The sequence below is a fragment of the Atractosteus spatula genome (genome assembly GCF_055471065.1).
Source record: "Atractosteus spatula isolate fAtrSpa1 chromosome 10 unlocalized genomic scaffold, fAtrSpa1.hap1 SUPER_10_unloc_7, whole genome shotgun sequence".
NCBI lineage: Eukaryota > Metazoa > Chordata > Actinopteri > Semionotiformes > Lepisosteidae > Atractosteus > Atractosteus spatula.
The window spans coordinates 621,700-634,560 of record NW_028296627.1 but is presented as its reverse complement, the minus strand read 5'-3'; the positions used below and the strand labels follow the sequence as shown (position 1 = coordinate 634,560).

At 42.2% G+C, this 12,861-nt stretch overlaps 1 pseudogene; it reads left to right on the top strand.

Moving 5' to 3' along the window:
* The first annotated feature begins 711 nt into the window (after nucleotides 1–711).
* LOC148811759 (5S ribosomal RNA) lies at nucleotides 712–830 on the top strand (annotated as a pseudogene).
* Nucleotides 831–12,861: the final 12,031 nt, after the last annotated feature.

Below are 12,861 nucleotides of genomic sequence, written 5' to 3'. Positions count from 1 at the left end.
TGGTTGTCCGGGCTGAGTCTTAGGATGGTCAGGAGGCGCGCTGCGAGAATGTCCTGCCCTTGGGAGCCTTTTGCTCCTGGGCCGTCCTGCCCTGGAATTCTCCTTTGAATTCCCTTTAGAAAAGTCCAGGAAATAGTCTCTCAGGCCCTCTGTGTTGCCTGTTTTTAGCTGGAGGAACTTCAGCTCGTTCATTGGCTGAAAGTTCCATGGGCATCAGAGTCCCACGTGGGTTACTCGGCCCTACCAGTCCCTGATTGGTTGATCAAGGTGAGATGTGAGTCACTTACTCCTGACACTTAGGAATGCAGTCCAGATGTCCATCTGGCACACCCTAGACAGATAGGCGCCAATGGATGACCATTGATCATGATAGCTAGGCTTAGCTAAGTGCATCCCCATTTGGGAGCTGTCCCTTATCAAAAGAAAACATCTTTAAATCAGCCTGCATGAATAGTTTCTCTGTGGCTGCATCACAGAGATGAACAGAGAGATGGGGCCTCATTAGAAAAAGCACAGCAACACTTAATTCTGTCTTATTAACAACCATTGCCGCTACAAGTGAAAGGCTGAAGTGAAATAGAGCGGGGACGAAGGCAGTGAAGAGAGAGAACGTGGGAAGAAGAGAAAAACGCAAGGGAAAAAAAGCAGCGTCGTAAAAGAGGTGACGGAGCTGTCCTCTCTATAAGAAGGGTGCCAGCGAGCCTTGCTCTCGCTTATGGCCACACCCCCTTGAGCACGCCTGATCTCGTCTGATCTCTGAAGCTAAACAGGGATGGGCCTGGTTAGTACTTGGATGGGAGACCGCCTGGGAATGCCAGGTGCTGTAAGCCTTTAAGCGCAGGAGGCGCCCTATCCCCGCTCGCTCGCTCATTCCCCTGTTCACACGTGCAGTGCGGCCTGTCCGTCTGTTCATTTGTGAGCTTTGGCGAGACACGGGTGCTTTTGTATTAGCCTGAGCGTTTTTTATTCTGATCATGAACAGTTTTACAAGTCCGCAAAGGATGGAGGAAAGGTTTATCGCCAGCTGAAAAGAGACACAGCGCTTCGGCTGTGGAGACTTGTTTGGCTGGCGTTCGGGGAGTCGCGTTTTTCAGAATTGTATTGAGATCGTTTTCCACAGAGCTCAGATGTCAAAGCACAGCAGCAGCTCTCCACAGCGATCCTCTATAGCGCCCTTTCTCCCGCAGCTCCGTCCTCATTGGAAGGAAGCAAGAGTGAAAGGCTGAAGTGAAATAGAGCGGGGACGAAGGCAGTGAAGAGAGAGAACGTGGGAAGAAGAGAAAAACGCAAGGGAAAAAAAGCAGCGTCGTAAAAGAGGTGACGGAGCTGTCCTCTCTATAAGAAGGGTGCCAGCGAGCCTTGCTCTCGCTTACGGCCACACCCCCTTGAGCACATAAAGTTAGCTCGAAGTTCGAAAACGATTTTGGCACGCCTGTAGCGCTTTCACGAAACCTCTTAGAGTTGCGAGAATGCTTGTTTTGTGTATAAAATACATTGTGGATGCTTTCTCAGCCTTTAGTTTTTCGTTTTTATGACATTTTTTTGACCAAGCACGAATATTCTTTTGTCCATATCTCCGCAATGGAAGCACAGAACGCCGTCAAACCAAATGCATTTTAAAGACCACGACTTGTGGATATTTCCACACCCTTTACATCAAACTATCAGTGAGCTAATTATCTTTTTTTAAACCTCCGGTTTTTCATCGATGCGTAATTACGCACGAACTGGAACCCGGGGGACCGGTGTGTGCACACGTTCACAACGCGAGAAATACTGTTCAATACGGCTTCATGCGAAAAACCCGTATATGACCATAGGAAGCAGAACAGCGCAGTCTCCCATTACCCAGACTGTAAGCACGGGAATAAAGCTTTGTTTGATTTCTGAAACCCTTCCTTTACGCCCTGTTTTCATTCAGGTAAGGGTCAACTATATTGAAAATACTACTGACAGCAGGAAGATTAAAATATTCTTTACTCAGCAGCTTATTAAAAACAGCTCCCATGATGTTCAAACCGATTTTTTACACAGAACACTGACACAGCTTTGCATTCTGAATCTCTTTTTCTCATGCTTTTATTTAATATGGCACAATGCACTGGGATAGGGGTATTCTGTTCACAAACCAATAGCATTTAAACCACAGCACCCACAATGCTGCAAGTGTTTTGCACACTAAGCAGGTCCTCTGACTTTTCCCAGCTTTGTTTTGGGTTGTGGAACCTTTCTTTATATTTTTTAGGATTTTCTGAAGATAACACTACAAGTAATACACTGGGATAGGTGGGTCATCTTCATGGCTCAATAGCATTTCAAATACAGCAGCCACACTGCTGAAACCAAGTGTTTTACACACCAGACAGGCCCCCGAACCTCGTACAACCTTGCTGTGGCTGTGGCCCCTTTCTTAAATTTTTTATGATTTTCTGAAGATTACACTACAGCTAATACACTGGGATAGGTGGGTCGTCTTCATGGCTCAATAGCATTTCAAATACAGCACCCACACTGCTGTACCCAAGTGTTTTACACACCAGACAGGCCCCCGAACCTCGTACAACCTTGCTGTGGCTGTGGCCCCTTCCTTTATTTTGTAATGATTTTCTGAAGATAACACTACAGGTAATATAGTGCCATAGGTGGGTCGAATTCATGGCTCAATAGCATTTCAAATACAACAGCCACACTGCTGAAACCAAGTGTTTTACACACCAGACAGGCCCCCTAACTTTATATAACCTTGCTGTTGCTGTGGCCCCTTTCTTTATTTTTTTATGATTTTCTGAAGATAACACTACAGGTAATATAGTGCCATAGGTGGGTCGACTTCATGGCTCAATAGCATTTCAAATACAACAGCCACACTGCTGAAACCAAGTGTTTTACACACCACACAGGTCCCTTAACCTTATACAACCTTTCTGTGGTTTTGGCCCCTTTATTTATTTTTTTAATAAGAATTTTAGTTTTTCAATATGGCACCATTAGACAGGCGGTAAATGGGGATTGGGGGGTGCTATTCATGAGTCAATAGCTCTTCAAGCACAACAGCCACAGTGCTGCAACCAGGTGTTTTACACCAGACATTTCCCCTAACCTTATACAACCTCGCTTTGAGTTGTGGAACATTTCTTTATTTTTTAATGTTTTTTTTACTGTAATCAAGTGTTGTGCTCACTAGGCAGGCCTCCTGACCTTTCACAGTCATGCTTTGTTGTGTGCAACTTTAATTATCTTTTTAGGATTTTTTGAACATGGCAACTTCCACCCAGACGGGTGGGGGGTGTGGGGGTGCTCTTCAATAGCTTTTTCATCTATTCATCTTTATTTTTTTATGAGTTTTTCAATATGGCACCATTAGACAGGCTGTACATGGGGATAGGGGGTGCTCTTCACCTGTCAATAGCTCTTCAAGCACAACAGCCACAGTGCTGCAACCAGGTGTTTTACACACCAGACAGCTCCCCTAACCTTATACAACCTCGCTTTGAGTTGTTTAACATTTCTTTCAAATCACTTGGGTTCATCAATCATTTGATCATTTTTCAGCATGGAATAAACCTATTACTTGTTCCTTGGAGATTACCATCTGCTGATAAGATGTGATCGCTATATTGACCATATACAATTTCTTGCATAAGGAATTCATATTTTGCATACATCGATCCCCCCGGAGTCCCAAGTGATTCTGGTTTTGGAAAGCTAAAGGACAATGAGCTTCACGATACCAGGGGGACAGTGGGTGGTCAAGTCTCCCCAAAACAATGGATCTTGTCAGATTATGATGTCAGTGCATTTAATAATGTTGTTGAACTCTCTTTAGCCCAAATACAGAGGAGCCCAGACCCAGAATGTTACACATACTGACAGAGAGTGATCTCATTATGTGTGTTTGGATTTTAACAACTATTTTTATTGTTTGCTAGAACCAAAACAATCTATGTTAGACATTTTCATCTTCACCCAAAAATACAAACCTGTGTACGTAGTGTGGTGCAGGGTCTTGTCCCATCCTGCTCTTGGTCCAGGTTGGAGGGTTGCACCGATTCTGAGTCTTGTTAGCTGGTATGGATGGGTTTGGGGGTGTTGATACCAGAGTGGTCCAGGAGGGGGATGCAGGTGTCTCGGGGGCATTCTTGTTTTTCTATGAGTTCAGGTTGATTCTGTTGGTTCTGTCATGAATCTCCCTCACGCAGGCAAGCGCTCCCGCATTCCCTTGAGCTCTCCCCATACCAAACGTGCACATGTCAATCAGTCCTCTACTTAAACCCTCATCTGTCCCCCGGTCATTGCTCACGATTGAGATTCTCTCCCGGAGCTTACCTACTAACTACGCCTTTGCCTTACTATGACTTCTCCCCTGGACCTCGACCCCGCTTTTCCGACAACCGCTTTAGCCACTCGATTTTGTACCTTCGCCTGTTTTACGCTTTCTCGGATCCTGACCCCAGCCTGTCTCTTCGTTTACGCCTCTGCCTACCGACGCAACTTCTACGCCTTCCCGGACTCCGACCCCTGCCAGTCCCTCGACTACGCCTTCGCCTGTCGATTCTGTGCCTATGCCTGTACTACGCCTTCCTGGACTCGGGCCCCTGCCTGTTTACTCCGACTACGCCTGCGTCTCGCGCCAACCCTACCAAGGGCACTGCATTGGATCCCTATCCTCAGCAGTCAGCCCCTGCGTGACAGGTTCTGAGTGTCTTGGTTACATCCGTTTGTGTGTATAGATGAAAAAGCTATTGAAGAGCACCCCCACACCCCCCACCCGTCTCGGTGGAAGTTGCCATGTTCAAAAAATCCTAAAAAGATAATTAAAGTTGCACACAACAAAGCATGACTGTGAAAGGTCAGGAGGCCTGCCTAGTGAGCACAACACTTGATTACAGTAAAAAAAACATTAAAAAATAAAGAAATGTTCCACAACTCAAAGCGAGGTTGTATAAGGTTAGGGGAAATGTCTGGTGTAAAACACCTGGTTGCAGCACTGTGGCTGTTGTGCTTGAAGAGCTATTGACTCATGAATAGCACCCCCCAATCCCCATTTACCGCCTGTCTAATGGTGCCATATTGAAAAACTAAAATTCTTATTAAAAAAATAAATAAAGGGGCCAAAACCACAGAAAGGTTGTATAAGGTTAAGGGACCTGTGTGGTGTGTAAAACACTTGGTTTCAGCAGTGTGGCTGTTGTATTTGAAATGCTATTGAGCCATGAAGTCGACCCACCTATGGCACTATATTACCTGTAGTGTTATCTTCAGAAAATCATAAAAAAATAAAGAAAGGGGCCACAGCAACAGCAAGGTTATATAAAGTTAGGGGGCCTGTCTGGTGTGTAAAACACTTGGTTTCAGCAGTGTGGCTGTTGTATTTGAAATGCTATTGAGCCATGAAGTCGACCCACCTATGGCACTATATTACCTGTAGTGTTATTTTCAGAAAATCATTACAAAATAAAGAAAGGGGCCACAGCCACAGCAAGGTTGTACGAGGTTCGGGGGCCTGTCTGGTGTGTAAACACTTGGGTACAGCAGTGTGGGTGCTGTATTTGAAATGCTATTGAGCCATGAAGACGACCCACCTATCCCAGTGTATTAGCTGTAGTGTAATCTTCAGAAAATCATAAAAAATTTAAGAAAGGGGCCACAGCCACAGCAAGGTTGTACGAGGTTCGGGGGCCTGTCTGGTGTGTAAAACACTTGGGTACAGCAGTGTGGGTGCTGTATTTGAAATCCTATTGAGCCATGAAGACGACCCACCTATCCCAGTGTATTACTTGTAGTGTTATCTTCAGAAAATCCTAAAAAATATAAAGAAAGGTTCCACAACCCAAAACAAAGCTGGGAAAAGTCAGAGGACCTGCTTAGTGTGCAAAACACTTGCAGCATTGTGGGTGCTGTGGTTTAAATGCTATTGGTTTGTGAACAGAATACCCCTATCCCAGTGCATTGTGCCACATTAAATAAAAGCACGAGAAAAAGAGATTCAGAACACAAAGCTGTGTCAGTGTTCTGTGTAAAACGTCGGTTTGAACATCATGGGAGCTGTTTTTAATAAGCTGCTGAGAAAATAATATTTTAATCTTCCTGCTGTCAGTAGTATTGTGAATATAGTTGACCCTTACCTGAATGAAAACAGGATGTAAAGGAAGGGTTTCAGAAATCAAACAAAGCTTTATTCCCGTGCTTACAGTCTGGGTAATGGGAGACTGCGCTGTTCTGCTTCCTATGGTCATATACGGGTTTTTCGCATGAAGCCGTATTGAACAGTATTTCTCGCGTTGTGAACGTGTGCACACACCGGTCCCCCGGGTTCCAGTTCGTGCGTAATTACGCATCGATGAAAAACCGGAGGTTTAAAAAAAGATAATTAGCTCACTGATAGTTTGATGTAAAGGGTGTGGAAATATCCACAAGTCGTGGTCTTTAAAATGCTTTTGGTTTGAAGGCGTTCTGTGCTTCCATTGCGGAGATATGGACAAAAGAATATTCGTGCTTGGTCAAAAAAATGTCATAAAACCGAAAAAGTAAAGGCTGAGAAATCATCCACAATGTATTTTATACACAAAGCAAGTGTTTTTGTAACTCTAAGAGATTTCGTGAAAGCACTACAGGCGTGCCAAAATCGTTTTCGAACTTCAAGCTAACTTTACCCCGGTAACTGTAGTGGGTAGCGGTAGCGCGAAGAGTATTTCAGCTCTCAGATTACCCATTTTGATAAGTGAATAATGCCCTGTGCACTCGTCGTCGGGGCTGAGGTTGAAAGCGAACAATGTGTAACCGCGTGCGTACTCCTCACGGTCCACCAGAAGTGGTTTGTCTTTCAGACGCTTCCCGGATGTTACCACCAGATTAAAATATTCACGGACGCAATGTCCATTCTGGAAGTCTGGTTGAAGCGGTTTAGTGGGGATTTGTTCATTTCGCGTAGAGAGCCAGAAAGTTAATGTTGTAGTGTTTAAAATTGAAGGGGTTTTGTGTAAAACTGCCGCTGAATGCCGCGTTGTCCACAAACCCCAAAATTACCACTTTGGGTAACTGTCCGAGAAAGAGGTTTTCTTGGTTACACACATGGCTCCCTGCAGGCAGACTGAAGACTTTCATCTGTACGCGGTCTATGGGGTATTTAGCGTTGGCCGTCAGGAGTGCTTCGGCGTGTCCCAGTCTGACCCCGGGTGACACTCTGACTCTTTTCACAAACAAAGATGCAGAGAATACGCTCAGTTTGTGTTCTCTGACGTTGTTCATTAAGCAGAAAGCATCTCTGTTGCGCGTGAGTTTTATTTTCAGGTCTACGCCATTCAGTAGTAGTTTGTCCTGAAAAAACAGGTCTGCGTGAATGTGACCCAGGAGCTCCAGTTTTCGGCTTTGCGTCGTGTATGATGCTCTTTTTCGGAACCCTTGATTGGGACCATCCAAAATTGTGGACTCGTGTTCCCTGGCTGTGTCTTTGGAAAAGAGCCCTGTTGAATACTGCATCTTCAGCGTCTCTTCACTGTAGTTCAGGACAGACTCTATAAAGGCTCTGTAAGAATAGCAGTTGTTACTCTGGCTGATCAATCGGTCTCCTACAGTGATGTCAACCTGGCTGAAGATGGCTGCGATGGGGTAATTCACCAGACTCACACGGGCTGCCGCATCAATGTCCCGACCGTCTGCTTCCATTATTTTACAGGTCAAATAGAGCAGGGTGTTGTTTAAATCTAAATAATCTTCTCCGTTGCCTGCGACGTAGAACTCCAGAGGTGCGTTTTCTGTTAGGGCCGTGAGGGGTGGAACTTCTATGTAAAAGCTTTTCTCGATGCTTGTTTGGGTAGGCGCTAATTGAAGTATGTCCAGCTCCGACTTGGCGCATTCTGCAGACCTGCCGTGAACAAAAGCCATATTTAAAATGTCTCGTTTCGTGTCTCGTTGATTGCAGTGTGTCACGCCCTTCTTGGTCGACCTGAAGCTTTTATGAGTTGACTGTCTGCGCTTAGCCGTTCTTTTATCAGGTTTCGGAGGCCCCCGACGGTGAGATGATGACGTCTGTCTTTTTCTCTTGACACCCCTGCGGATGTACAGATGCAGCCATTCAAAGTGTGCGTCACAGACACGTACCGCAGGTGACGTCGCTCAGTATGACGCAAGATGACGCGTGGCACCGCAGTAAGCGATTGGTTGACCGACAGGGGCACTCGTGGTCCGTTGGTCTGTCGTAGAAAGACTTACAGTAAAAACGTCTTTGCTGTGCCCGTTGTAGATATTGAATTTACCAATGAAGGGAAATCTTAGTAGCTGAGCATAAAAAGAATAGGAGCATACTGTAACGCGTGTGAAGGCCATAAACGATATTAATTTTGGAACATAAACATACAGTATATAGCTGGTCTTGGTACTTTAAAGAAAAAAATACACACCAGTATTCCATTTCTCCCTAAACATTTTAAGCTTTGAAGTCTTTAACTAACGTGATACCGGAGTCAACAAGCATACTTTTAGAATTTGATTAAAAGGGAATATAATATGGAATCGCGTATCTAAGGAATTTAATAATGGTATTCGTGTGCTGCGACAGGGCTGTGTAGGGCTGTTTCGCCTGCCTGTTCATGCGAGCTGTGTTGTAGCCGACTGGTCTAGGTGCGTGCCTAGCAACTGGTAGATTGTGTGTTCAAATCCAGCTGGTACCGGACTTTTCTTTTAACAAACATTTCTTCGAAAAAATAGAATAGCGATATTATGGACAATCAATTGACTTTTATATTTCAAAATATCGCAACATGATCGATATTTGCGATATTTTGAACATATCTTCCCTTCTGACAGCGGTTCCTCCTTCTATTGTGTGTGTGTGTGCAACAGAGTAAATTTTTATAGAGAAATGGAGGCTGGACAGTATGCGTTACAATATAAACATTTATATTGATTTAAATCGTGTTCTGATTTAAATCGCAAACGCGTGTTTAATTATGTGTTTTTTAATCATAATCAGGCTAATGCATTTCTACATTTTCTGTATGAACCAGCTTAGAGGTTCATACAGAAAGACAGCTTGTGTTTAAATTGAGTGTAAGGTAATTTATGCTTCTAAAGTCATGGTCAGCATTTATTATCGTACTGTGCTGTAAACTTTTTCTGTGCCTAGTCACATTATTTTATAGCGTTTTTATTGCGTTATTAAATCTGGTGGCGCTGTGTGTTACAGTAGTTTCGTGACTCCCATGTCACATGGTCTGTGATTGAATCCCATAGAACTATGACTTTATTTTTTAACAAACATTTCTTTGAAAAAAATGAAACGTTTCCCTTGGTCAGAGATTAAATAAAACCTCACTCGCACCAAACAAATTTATATTTCTAAATATCACAAAATACGTTCATTGTCTTCCAATCGAGTCGAGTTGACATTGGAAGCCTGCCACACCCGGACTCTTAAACCAACGCATTAGCACGTCAAAGCCCATCGAGGGTATTGAGCCAGTATTGGCTTTAGTATTCCCCCCCTCTCCCCTCAATTCAATTCAATTCAAGGTGTTTTATTTGCATGACAGATGGGTACAAGCAGTGTTGGGTATGTATATTGTAACGCTTACGGCAGACAGGCACTGTGTAAGAGCCGGCGCACCAGAGCAGCGCACCGAGGGAGCGTCTGCATTTCTAACTTAGTTTTTAAAATTAGTCAAGCAATATGAAGCATCCCCTTTTACTTTGTGCCTGAGCATAAAAAGAATAGGAGCATACTGCAACGCGTGTGAAGTCCATAAACGATATTAATTTTGGAACTTAAACATACAGTATATGGCTGGTATCGGTACTTTAAAGAAAACATACACACCAGTATTCCATTTCTCCCTAAACATTTTAAGCATCGAAGTCTTTAACTACCGCGATACCGGAGTCAACAAGCATACTTTTAGAATTTGATTAAAAGGGAATATAATATGGAATCGCGTATCTCAAGAAATTAATAACGATATAATTATATTCATGTTGCAAAAGAACTGCAACGGACATAAAAACTCCCTTGCTTTTAATAGAGCGTTCCATAATTTCTAACTACGAAAATGCCAGGTGAAAGGATTTGTAAACATATTTTGTTAAAGCAAGTCAGTTTTTTCCGCAACACATAAAAGACATTTTTCCAAGAAAGTTTAGCCTTTGTCACTAATGAAACCACTAAATAAAGACATAAATATAGAAATCTTAAGATTTGTTTTATTTAATGTTGGTAGCAGGATGAACTGTCAGAGTGTATATTTTGTCGCAGAGTTGCTGCAAGATGTTAACAGTGAAAAAGGTATTTAGAAATGAGTTATTTCAAGATGAAAATTTTCAGAATAATTGCAAATCTAGCAGGATAGAGAAAGCACAGAAAACTGGCAGTTAGATTGATCAGATTAGTATGAAAAGTCATTTAGCAAAGGGAATTAGAAGAGTGACAAACTAGTATACTTTAGATCTTTTTTTTCTGAACCAGGGACAATCTGATCATGTTTCCCTATAACAATAATAAAAAACTTTATTTGATATATCACCATTAAAGGTGGCATCTCAAAGCAATACAGTAGATGTAAAAACAGATAAAAGGACCACAGATTACAAAGTAAATGCATATAAGAAAGACAAGCAGGTAGAGGTGCTACCAAAATTAGAAAATGAAGCAGATACAGACACTAAGTCTTCTGAAAAGAAAGGTTCTGAGGTTAGATTTAAACTGGCCCTGGTGTGTGTGTGTTTGTGTCTGTCCTGTGATGGACTGGCGCTATGTCCAGGGTGTATTCTGCCTTGTGTCCGTCGCTTCATTCATGTGCATCCAACACACAGTTCAACGCTAGCAACTACACAAAATCTAAAATATGAGCTCTACTTGCCACTTACAGTACCAACAGTACCAGCTAACTTTAGTAGTGACATTTTCATGGATCTTTTTAACAATAAAATTTACAACATCAGACTTCAGACACAATTAAACAGGCCTCAAAAAAGTCTGGTACAAACATTTTCAGCATGGAATAAACCGTTACTTTAATGGTATAAACCTTAAATGGATTCATATTCTCAATAAGATTTGGTGCTCAGTAACATGACTTAGAAAATGACAGAAGACATACGTATCATGCTTATCCTTCTATTTTTCATAATCGTAAACTCCTTAAGGCAGTTACATTTTCTCTGTTCTGACCTGGAGTTACAGAGAAATTTAAATTCTAATAAGAGATTTGTAATGAGGAAAGTCATACCAATCACTCATACAGTACCAGGATTTGCAATTACAATACAAATACTTTCTTTCTGTATGTGTTTATTTTGCAGTTTGAGTCTATGGCATTCCTTTGGGGGTCTATACTCCAAGGCATGACTTTTTTATGTATAAACATCAGTATTTACTGCTATTAATTACTGTACGATTTATAGTTGAAATCTGAGCCTAGATATAAAGTTAAAATCTCGACAAAGCAATGTAGGAAATACAGAGAAAATAAATCCTTTCTGACATCTAAAATCAGTTTCGATCAAGGTCTCTAAAACGAACAAGAAAAAGAAGATTTTCGGAGGGCAATTACGCTGTGTTTATATAGAATAAGTGATTTATGAGCAATCTAATTTCTTGTTCGTTTAAAACAGTGAAATGTCAGCTGTAAAAGATCGCACCAGAAACAGCACTCTCTCTGCCTGTCATAGACGTTCAGGAAAGGCTGAATGAAGTCATGTCAAGTACAATAATTCGGAGATCAATAATACCAGTTGTAGGACAGTACATAAGGAGGATAAGGATTTTGAAGTTGACTCGAAATCTGATAGGTAACCAGTGCAAGGACTTGAAAACAGGTGTAATGCATCCCTGATAGGATTCTTGCTGTCATATTGTGAACATATTGAAGATTGCTCAGTGTGGATTTAATTTCCCCAGTGAACAGGATGTGCATTTATTAATTCTAGAAAAAAAGCCTTTCTTGATTTCTCTAGTTCTTAGTTTCTCTAGTTCCCTTTAAAATAAACTATTATTCCACAATGCAGAGTATTACATGGCCAGTATTTACACATGATATTTGTGATTTAAAGAAATTAACACAAGCAGCTTTTGGAGATTTAAGTGTTGGCTGAGTTATTGCAAGATAAAAGACTAGAGATGTTGGCAAGAAGAAGATAGTTTGGGGAAAGCTGAGGAATACACTTATAACAAGAACACTTCCTAATGGGGTTAGGCATACTTTTGATGAAGATGATGAAGTTAACAGACTATATGTTTACATAGATACTGAAATAAGGATTGTATTTTAGATTATGTGTAGTTGCTGGCATTGAACTGTGTGTTGGATGCACATGAATTGAAGGAATGGGCAAACATAGCTGATGCGGATCCACAGAGCCAGCATATTAAGATGTTTATAATTAGAGGCAATTTGTTTAAATAACTAGGTATGGATACTGATGTGCAAGAGAGGTGGAAAGGCTGTTTCCTTAAGCCAGCAGTATAAAATATTTTATTCTCAGTGAGATGCTGCCATTTCATAGTGGGTTTCTAACACTGTGTATAGTTCCATCCACACAGTGCCTTTACTTCCATTTCTAATCTCTTTATCCAGTACAGAGGATTTGGAGCCTATCCCAGTAAGCAACGGACACAAGGCAGAATACACCCTGGACATAGCGCCAGTCCATCACAGGACAGACAGACACAAACACACACAGACCAGGGCCAGGTTTCCCATAAACTAATTAACTTACCAGTATGTTTTGGAGTGCGAGAGGGAGTCATATCACACATATGGAGAAAAACCATGTAACCCAGAGAGAACATGTAAACCCCACACACACAGGATGGCAGGAATTGAACCTAGGACCCCAGTGCTGCAAAATAGCAATGCTAACCACTTTGCC